This window comes from Panthera pardus, unplaced genomic scaffold, assembly GCF_024362965.1.
Source record: "Panthera pardus isolate Hobbes unplaced genomic scaffold, ASM2436296v1 HiC_scaffold_8, whole genome shotgun sequence".
Taxonomy (NCBI): domain Eukaryota; kingdom Metazoa; phylum Chordata; class Mammalia; order Carnivora; family Felidae; genus Panthera; species Panthera pardus.
The window spans coordinates 77,699,974-77,708,470 of record NW_026527013.1 but is presented as its reverse complement, the minus strand read 5'-3'; the positions used below and the strand labels follow the sequence as shown (position 1 = coordinate 77,708,470).

Here is an 8,497-nt window from a genome sequence, read left to right as displayed (position 1 = left end):
AAATTAATTGGTTACTGCTTAATTTTTTTAACTTTTTTTTGATGTTTATTTTATTTTTGAGAGACAGAGAGAGAGAGAGAGAGAACGAGCAGGGGAGGAGCAGAGAGACAGAGGGAGATGCAGCATCTGAAACAGGCTCCAGGCTCTGAGCTGTGAGCACAGAGCCTGACACAGGGCTTGAACTCATAAACCATGAGATTGTGACCTGAGCCGAAGTCAGCGCTTAACCAACTGAACCACCCAGGCACCCCAGTTACTGCTTAATTTTTAAATTATAATGAATACTGGCATTTTGATCATGATATTAATGCTCATTAATGAAGTTTCAAAATCCACAATCCATTTAATTTATTAACATAATACATCTTTTTCTAATAAAACAAAAGTAGGAAGCATTAACTACTAAAAATTGCACACTGTAACCATTAGAATCTATGTCCTATCTTCTCTCTTCCTTACTAGAAAAGCCCTGAAAGATTTATCATGGAGAATATGAAAGAAAACTATTTTAGTCCTCTAACAAATTCTTATCTGGCTCCTTCCACCATCACCTTTTGACCTCTCTGGCCCAAAAAAACAAAGGGCAATTAGGGGTGGTGAGACAGTAGGTAAATGAGATTTACCAGAAATTTCTTCAGATGAAATACTCAGGAGAAAGATTTTTTTTCTTAAGGTGGGGGTGGGGTGGGGAGAGACTAAGAATTTCTAACCCAGCATTCTCCAGTAAGATCCCCCACCAACATGATCCCAGACATTAATAGATTGGCAACCATGTGTTTTAGCTTGAATCCATGACAGGAGTCCAGTTGCCTCTGAAAACAAAAGAAGATCCAGTACTTGACCTTTAATATCCACTCTGCAACACTGACCTCATCACATACTTTTCTTCCAAATGTCTACTGTGTCATTAAAAAAATTTTTTTTACTGTTTATTTATTTTTTGAGAGAGCACAAGCAGGAAAGGGGCAGAGGGAGAGGGAGACACAGAATCCGAAGCAGGCTCCAGGCTGTCAGCACAGAGCCCGACTCGAGGTTCGAACCCACGAACCATGAAATCATGACCTGAGCTGAAGTCAGACACTTAACCGACTGAGCCACCCAGATGCACCCCCCTCCCCGCACTGTGTAATTTAGATTCTCCAGGATCTTTACTTTTAAACATCAAAGATATCTTCACATTCTAAGCCAGGTGACTGTGTTTTCCTCCTTTTCTACTCATTATCCCCCAAATAACTTAGATTTTTTTGTTCTAAATTCTCCATCAGAATTGTGATGCTTCCCAACGTACATGATCAAAATTCTTAACTTCCAAAACCAATTTTCTCTTTCCTTTGCTGCCCCAAATGTTTCCCTTAAGAACATTTAAAAATAAATGCAGAGGGGAAACATTTTTTGAGGCATTTTATTTTATGTTTGTTGTTCCTATGTCAAGAATACCCATTGTGATGGGTTTATTCAAATCGAAGACTGACTTCCCTTCTAGGAGCTCCTTGTGAAAGAAGTTCCCAGGGTTAGGGAGAAACAATACACAATGCCAGTACTTCTCAAAAGATAGCCCCTGGAAATGCAAATACATCTCTTACATAATTTGCTAATTTAACCTACCCTGACTACCCTATCTCATCTAGTACCCACAATCATTGTCTATTCCTTTGACCTGCTTTATATTCTTCTAGACACGTATCACCAAGTTCTTACCTAACTCACGGATTGCCTCACTTACATTATTTGTCTCCCTCACCAGCCTAGAAGCCCCAGTCTTCTATTCCACTCACTTTTCAAGCTTTGAACGGTATCTACCAAAAAATAGGTGCTCAATAAATATTTGTTGCGTGCAGCAGACGCTTTGGGTTCTCCATCCTAATCACATCCTTTTTATTCTTGTAGTGTTTCTTTGCACCCCTTTAAGTGCTTTTGATTCCAATGATCCCCCTCCCTCCAATTCATCTTCACAGCAGTGCTCCCCAGCTACCAGAGCTGTTTTGCCACCGCAGGTAGAGGACCTGAGTCCCTGGCAATTACTCCTCCCCTGGGCAGCCCACAACCAAGGGCTGACTGATAAGCAAAGAGAGCACAGCTCCCCTGCCCAAGGGGCTAGGAGGTGGGGTAGGGGTGGTGGGGGAGAGGGGGAGCGTTGGGGAAGGGAGCCAGTGGTCCTTAGCTCAGTATCTGTTTCTTTTTTTTTTTTTTAATGTTTATTTTTGAGAGAGACCAAGAGACAGAGCATGAGCAGGGGAGGGGCAGAGAGAGAGGGAGACACAGAATCCCAAGCAGGCTCCAGGCTCTGAGCTGTCAGCACAGAGCCTGACGTGGGCTCAAATCCACCAGCCGTGAGATCATGACCCAAGCCAAAGTTGGACACCTAACCTAATGAGCCACCCAGGTGCCCCACTCAAGTATCTGTTTCTAATGAGCCTAACCTAAGACACTGAATGAATGAGTGTGCTAACATTTTACACAAACTCAAATCATTCCTTGAAAATTTCACAGTAAAAACAAAAATATCAACACATTTCTCTTAATTCTACTCAAAACAGTAATGGATTGATATTTACCACCTGAATCTATGGTAAAAGTAATTACCTGGGGCCTTTAGGAAGGGCTCAACTTTAAAAGTAATTTCCCCGAACAGTAACTCTAAACCATTGGCAAAAAAGAAATGACTGAGTCAGCCCCCATTAACCACACAGAATTACACTTGTTTGTTAATGCTATCATTTGAAAAGCATTGCTCTTAAAAAAACAACAGAGCTGTAACAAAGAAAAATTTCAAATGCATTTGCTTTGAATGCTGCCTGGTTCTCCTAACTCCCCACCAGTATCTCCATTTCTCAGTCCAAACGTAGGTAGGTTAAGTTTATTTTGCATCTTCAAAATGTCATTCGCAAAAATGAGAGCCTCTCTGCCTGATTAATTTTGATCAAACTGCTTCATCTAAATATCTAAAATGCCAGGTTTGCTTTTCAAACGTCCTCTACTGGGCTTCAACTGCCTCCCACAATTCATTTTCCTCTACTCTCAGGTGGTAAAAGGACACCATGTCAAAGGCCAAATCTGAGCCATTACTGGCAGATCTGGAAGTAGAGAATAGCAGCATTTTTGAGTGCAGGTAAAGATAATTTCCTGAAATCAATCCTAACAAGAAAGACAACCACCTACATTTCCATTTCCCTGCCCTGTGGATCTTGCAGTGAGCAGGTCTTTTCCAGTAATGCTTTTAGGATCATGACTAACATTTAAAGAAATAAAGGATGTCAGTTTTTATAAGCAGTAGCTAGAATTACATGAATACCTCCATTTTTACACATTCTGTTCTCATATGTTTTGTTTCTGTCACCTTGTTACTTTAGCAAATCTTTCTCTGTATCCTTCCTGACACCAAAAGTATACTAAGTCAGAGTTATTCTCAACAAAAATCCACAGTGTCTCATTTGATTGTGTACACATTTCTCCTTACGTCCTGGCTGTAACAATAACACCGCGCACTTTCACAGGATCGCTCTCTGGGGTCAGCTCTGATGAACAGATATTAGACTGTAAGTCTCAAGAGACTTTGTTCACTTAATGGTATTTGCTTACATGGACTTAGTGTGTATGCACGTTCACAATAGGCACTTTTGGTGCCAACACCCAAGACAATAGGGTGTTTCCACAAAAGCCTTGGGCCCACCCATGCTCTCACAAGGGCTCTTCCTCCGCACTTGAGGGGCCCCAACTGGACCTCCAGGGCATTACAGCTGAGCATCTAATCCCAACCACCCCATGAAAATTTCTATGGAGGAAAATATCTATGGAGATAAATAAACGCTAGGAATTTAATGTAGTTACAGAAAGTGCATCTTCTATTTCATGCCAACAACCATGTGCCATGTGCAGTAAACTACGATAACTGTGTATATGTGAACTCAGTTTAGTGTTATCAAAACTGTGCCGAAAAGCTCATTCAGCACCTTCACGGATGCGCCTAACATTTTGCTGCATAGTAATTACGCATAAATGGCAAGCAGTTCTACTAAGTTGCTGAGATTACTTTGGCCAAACCAAGTTTTATAGTTTATGTTTTGGTAAGTTTGTCTGTTGCTATGCATGTGTGGTTTAATAATGTTTCTAGGGGCGCCTGGGTGGCTCAGTCGGTTAAGCGTCTGACTTCAGCTCAGGTCATGATTTCACCGTCCATGAGTTTGAGCCCCGTGTCAGGCTCTGTGCTGACAGCTCAGAGCCTGGAGCCTGCTTTGGGTTCTGTGTCTCCCTCTCTCTCTCTGCCCCTCCCCTGCTCGTGCCCTGTCTCTCTCTCTCAAAAATATATAAACATTTTAAAAAATTAAAAAAAAATAATGTTTCTAAATGTCAATTATCAGCAAATTTCCCTAACATCATATAAATCCAAACAATACAAGACATCAGTCCAAAGACTGAACCTCCAGTGGCTGGCGCTCCACGGGCAATAGAGCTCACCTGCTGGTCCTAAAACCAGACATTGTGTTCTTATCTTCAGTGTGCCTCTTATCCTCCAGTTTGGTCACCTCCCAGCCATCTTCCTTCCAAAAAGCTGGGCCCCCTACTCTAAAGTCTCCACATGTTGCAAAAGCTCAAAAACAATGTAGCAGAGAACCTAAGGTCACCTCTGTCCCTCAGAGTCTAGTGTTCAGAACTGACACATTATAAACCATACTCCTAAACATCCATGCCCACAGCTAACACCATTCATATTCCAGGGCAATACTTCTTTACATGTCTTGTCCTATGCCCTATGATCTCAGAATGAAAGCTGATTGCAGCTGAGTGACATGACAGTTTATGGGAGGTGTCTTTGCTGACTTTGGAGACACGGTTTTGACTTTGAAACACTTAAGAGAAAACACAAGTTAATTTCTCATATCGTTTCTCTCAAAGTGAATTCAATAGATCCTTGTGTTCACCAAGTAGCGTTTCCCAGTGGTGTCAAAGCTTCTCTTTGTGTTCCAACCCCAGAAGGTTTGGTTCCGGGGGACACACAGATTACCACTGTATTTTCGACAGTTGTATACTGGCCCTTAGGAATATATATATAGTAATATTAACAAGTCATGTTACTCTTAAATTATATACATGTAAGTTTGGATGTGACCTTCACGAAACATGACACCATTTTTAAATATTGCTGCATGACTCTAGACATTGCTTTGAGACGAATAAATCACAATTATATGTGATAGTAATTTATATGACACAGAATGTGACATCGTGTGAACTTTTGGCCCACAAGTCAAAAAGCGTTTCTAAAGCGTAGACTCTGACTGTAAAGAACTTTTAACAATTCTTTTTACAATTTACTTCATTCTTATTTTTCTTGTATGTGTACCATCGAATGGCGCTCTCATTGTGTGCCTGTGACCTCTTCAGAGTTCCAAAACCCTTTGTGGAGACCCACAACATCAAATTTATTTTCATAATATATTAAAATATTGTCCTAATTACTATACTAATATTTGCACAGATGATGCAAGAGCAGTGATGGATATAACTGCTGGTGCTTTAGCACAAATCAACCAATGGCATGAAATCTAGTAGTAATCACTGTTCTTCACTACTGTCCACTCACATTAAAAAAAAAGAGAGAGAGAGAGAGAGGTGCCTGGCTGACTCAGTCGATGCAGCGTGTGATTCTTGATCTCAGGGTTATAAGTTCGAGTCCTACACTGGGTGTAAAGATTCCTTAAAAATAAAATCTTTAAAGAAAGGGCATACCTCAGACCACCACAATAAAGAAAATATCATAATAAAGTGAGTCAAATGAATTTTTTGGTTTGCTAGTGCATATAAAAGTTATGTTTATGCTATACGATAGCCTATTAAGCGTGCAATAGTATTACGTCTAAAAAAACAATGTATACACTATAATATAAAAATTCTTTATCACTAAGAAATGCTATACATCATCTGAGCTTTCAGCAAGTCATAATGTTTTTGCTGGTGGAGGGTCTTGCCTCAATGTCTTTGGCTGCTGACCGAGCAAGGTGGCAGTTGCTGAGGTGGGGTGGCTGTGGCAATTTCTTAAAATAAGACAACAATGAAGTTTGCCACATGGATCAACTCTTCCTTTCATGAACAATTTCTCTGTAGCACGCAATGCTGTTTGATAGGATTTTACCCACAATAGAACTGCTTTCAAAATTGGAGTCAGTCCTCTCAAACCCTGGTGCTGCCTTTTCCACTAAGTTTATGTAATATTCTAACTCCTTTGTGGTCATTTCAACAATCTTCACAGCATCTTCCTCAGGAGTAGATTCCATTTCAAGAAACCACTTTTCCCTGCTCATGCATCAGAAGCAACTCCTCATCTGCTAAAGTTCCATCATGAGATTGTGGCCATGCAGCCCCATCCTCAGCCTCCATCTTCTCATCCTAGTCCTCCTGCTGTTTCCACCCCATCTTCAGGTCCTTCCTCCACTAAAGTCTCCAACCCCTCAAAGTCATCCATGAGGTTTGGAATCAGCTTCTTCCAAACACCCGTGAATTTGTGGATGGAGCTACAGTGTATTATGCTAAGAGAAACAAGTCAGTCAGAGAAAGACAAATACCACATGATTTCACTCATATGTGGAATAAGAAACAAAACAGATGAATATATGGGAGGGGGTGTAAAAAGAGAAGAGAGGGAAACAAAAGTCTCATTACGAAAGTCCTAGATGATATCTTCCAATAGAAGCCTGTTTCATCTACACTGAAAATCTGTTGTTTAGCCACCTTCATTAATGATCTCAGCTAGATCTTCCGGAGAGTTACTCCAGCTTCTACATCAGCACCTTCTGTTTCACCCTGCACCTTTATGTTATGGAGGTTCCTTAAACCTCATGAACCAACCTCTGCTAGCTTCAAACGTTTCTTCTGTAGCTTCCTCACCTCTCTCAGCCTTCACAGAATTGAAGAGAATTAAGGTCTTGCCTTGGATTAGGCTTTGGCTCAAGGAAATGCTGTGGCTGGTGTGCTCTTCTACCCAGACCACTCAAACTTTCCCCAGGTCAGCAATAAGGCTCTTTCTCTTTTTTATTATCCATGTACTCACAGGAGTAGTACTGTTAATGCCCTTCAAGAACTTTTCCTTTGCGTTCACAACTTGACTAACTCTTTGGAGCGAGACACCTAGCTTTTGGCCTATCTTGGCTTTCTAGCTTCCCGACTGGGCTTAATCATTTCTAGCTTTTGATTTAAAGCAAGAGATGTGCAACCCTTTCTTTCACTTGAGCACTCAGAGTCCATTGCAGGGTTATTAACTGACCTAAATTCAGTATTGTTGTGTCTCAGGGAATAGGGAGACCCAAGGAGAGGGAAAGAGATGAAGAACAGTCAGTGGAGAAGTCAGAACACATACATTTATCAGTTAAGATCTCCATCTCATGTGGGCGCAATCCATGGCACCCCAAAACAATTCCAATGGGCGCAATTCGTGGCACCCCCAAACAATTACAGTAGTAACATCAAATATCGCGGATCATGGATCACCACAGCAAATATAATATTAATGAAGACGTTTGAAATATTATGAGAATTACCAAAATGTAATACAGAGACACAAAGTAAGCAAATGCTGTTGGAAAAATGGCGCCAATAGACTTGCTCCATGCAGGGTTGCCACACTTATCAGAACTAATTTTACCTCAGCTCTATTAAAGAATATCAAGAACTGTGTCTGTTCTGAAATGGTAGTGAAAATATTAAGCCCTGGCGCCATTAAAAATTTTTTTAATATCATATTATTCCTCAATTCTCTATTAGTAGTAAAGAAACAAACAGTAACAATTCCTAATTCTTTTTTCTAACACACTGCAGAGAAAAGAAGTCCCATGCTGTGGGACTGCACCAAACCTTACCTGCCCATGCTGACAGCAAAGATGGCCTAGCTTATAAACAGATAGAGTGGTCTTCGAAGACCCAGGAGGGCCATTTTAACCGTGTTTCCCTTGCCACACTGTCAGGCCCAAAATTCCAAGACTAGAGACTCATTGGCTTAACATTAAAATAAAAATCTCCCTGAGAGGGGTGAAACATTTGAGGTCTTCTGCCATTTATAACTAGTGGAATTGAGTTTATCAGCTGCTCCCCAAAGATGTGGACTCAGGAATCTTCAAGAGAGTGCTTTTGCTCCCTCTGTCTGGATATCCTGAGAAATTTCACTTGGGGGTCCTCTTGCCTCCCTGGGCACTTCCAGGAAGCTGAGTCTAGGCCCCGTACTCTGTGCACCCACCTCTCTCTTCCCATCAAGCACTGAGGCTGGGGAAGAAATGGGAGGCTGTATGTTTAGTATAGGGTAAAATATTTTCTGCAATTATTTCTGACCTGGACAAGTTGTCTTTTTCACGATGCACTTCATAATCTATTCATTAAGTTATAGGAACAAAATGAATTTTTGTTCTCTTGTCATCTATATCCCTTCCCTGAAGCAATGAGCACAAAACAAAAATTCATGATAACATTCTCTCCAATATCATAATTCACCCATAACATGACTACCATGAAC

General features: G+C 40.9%; 1 long non-coding RNA gene across 3 annotated transcripts in view; it reads right to left on the bottom strand.

The window, feature by feature from the left end:
* Positions 1-4,935: 4,935 nt before the first annotated feature.
* Positions 4,936-8,497, bottom strand: part of LOC109268081 (uncharacterized) — a 73,053-nt gene continuing 69,491 nt past the window's right edge. For all 3 annotated transcript variants that reach the window (XR_008420196.1, XR_008420197.1, XR_002080456.2), the window contains one exon: positions 4,936-5,032. This is a non-coding gene — a long non-coding RNA (uncharacterized LOC109268081). The remainder of the gene's footprint in view (positions 5,033-8,497) is intronic.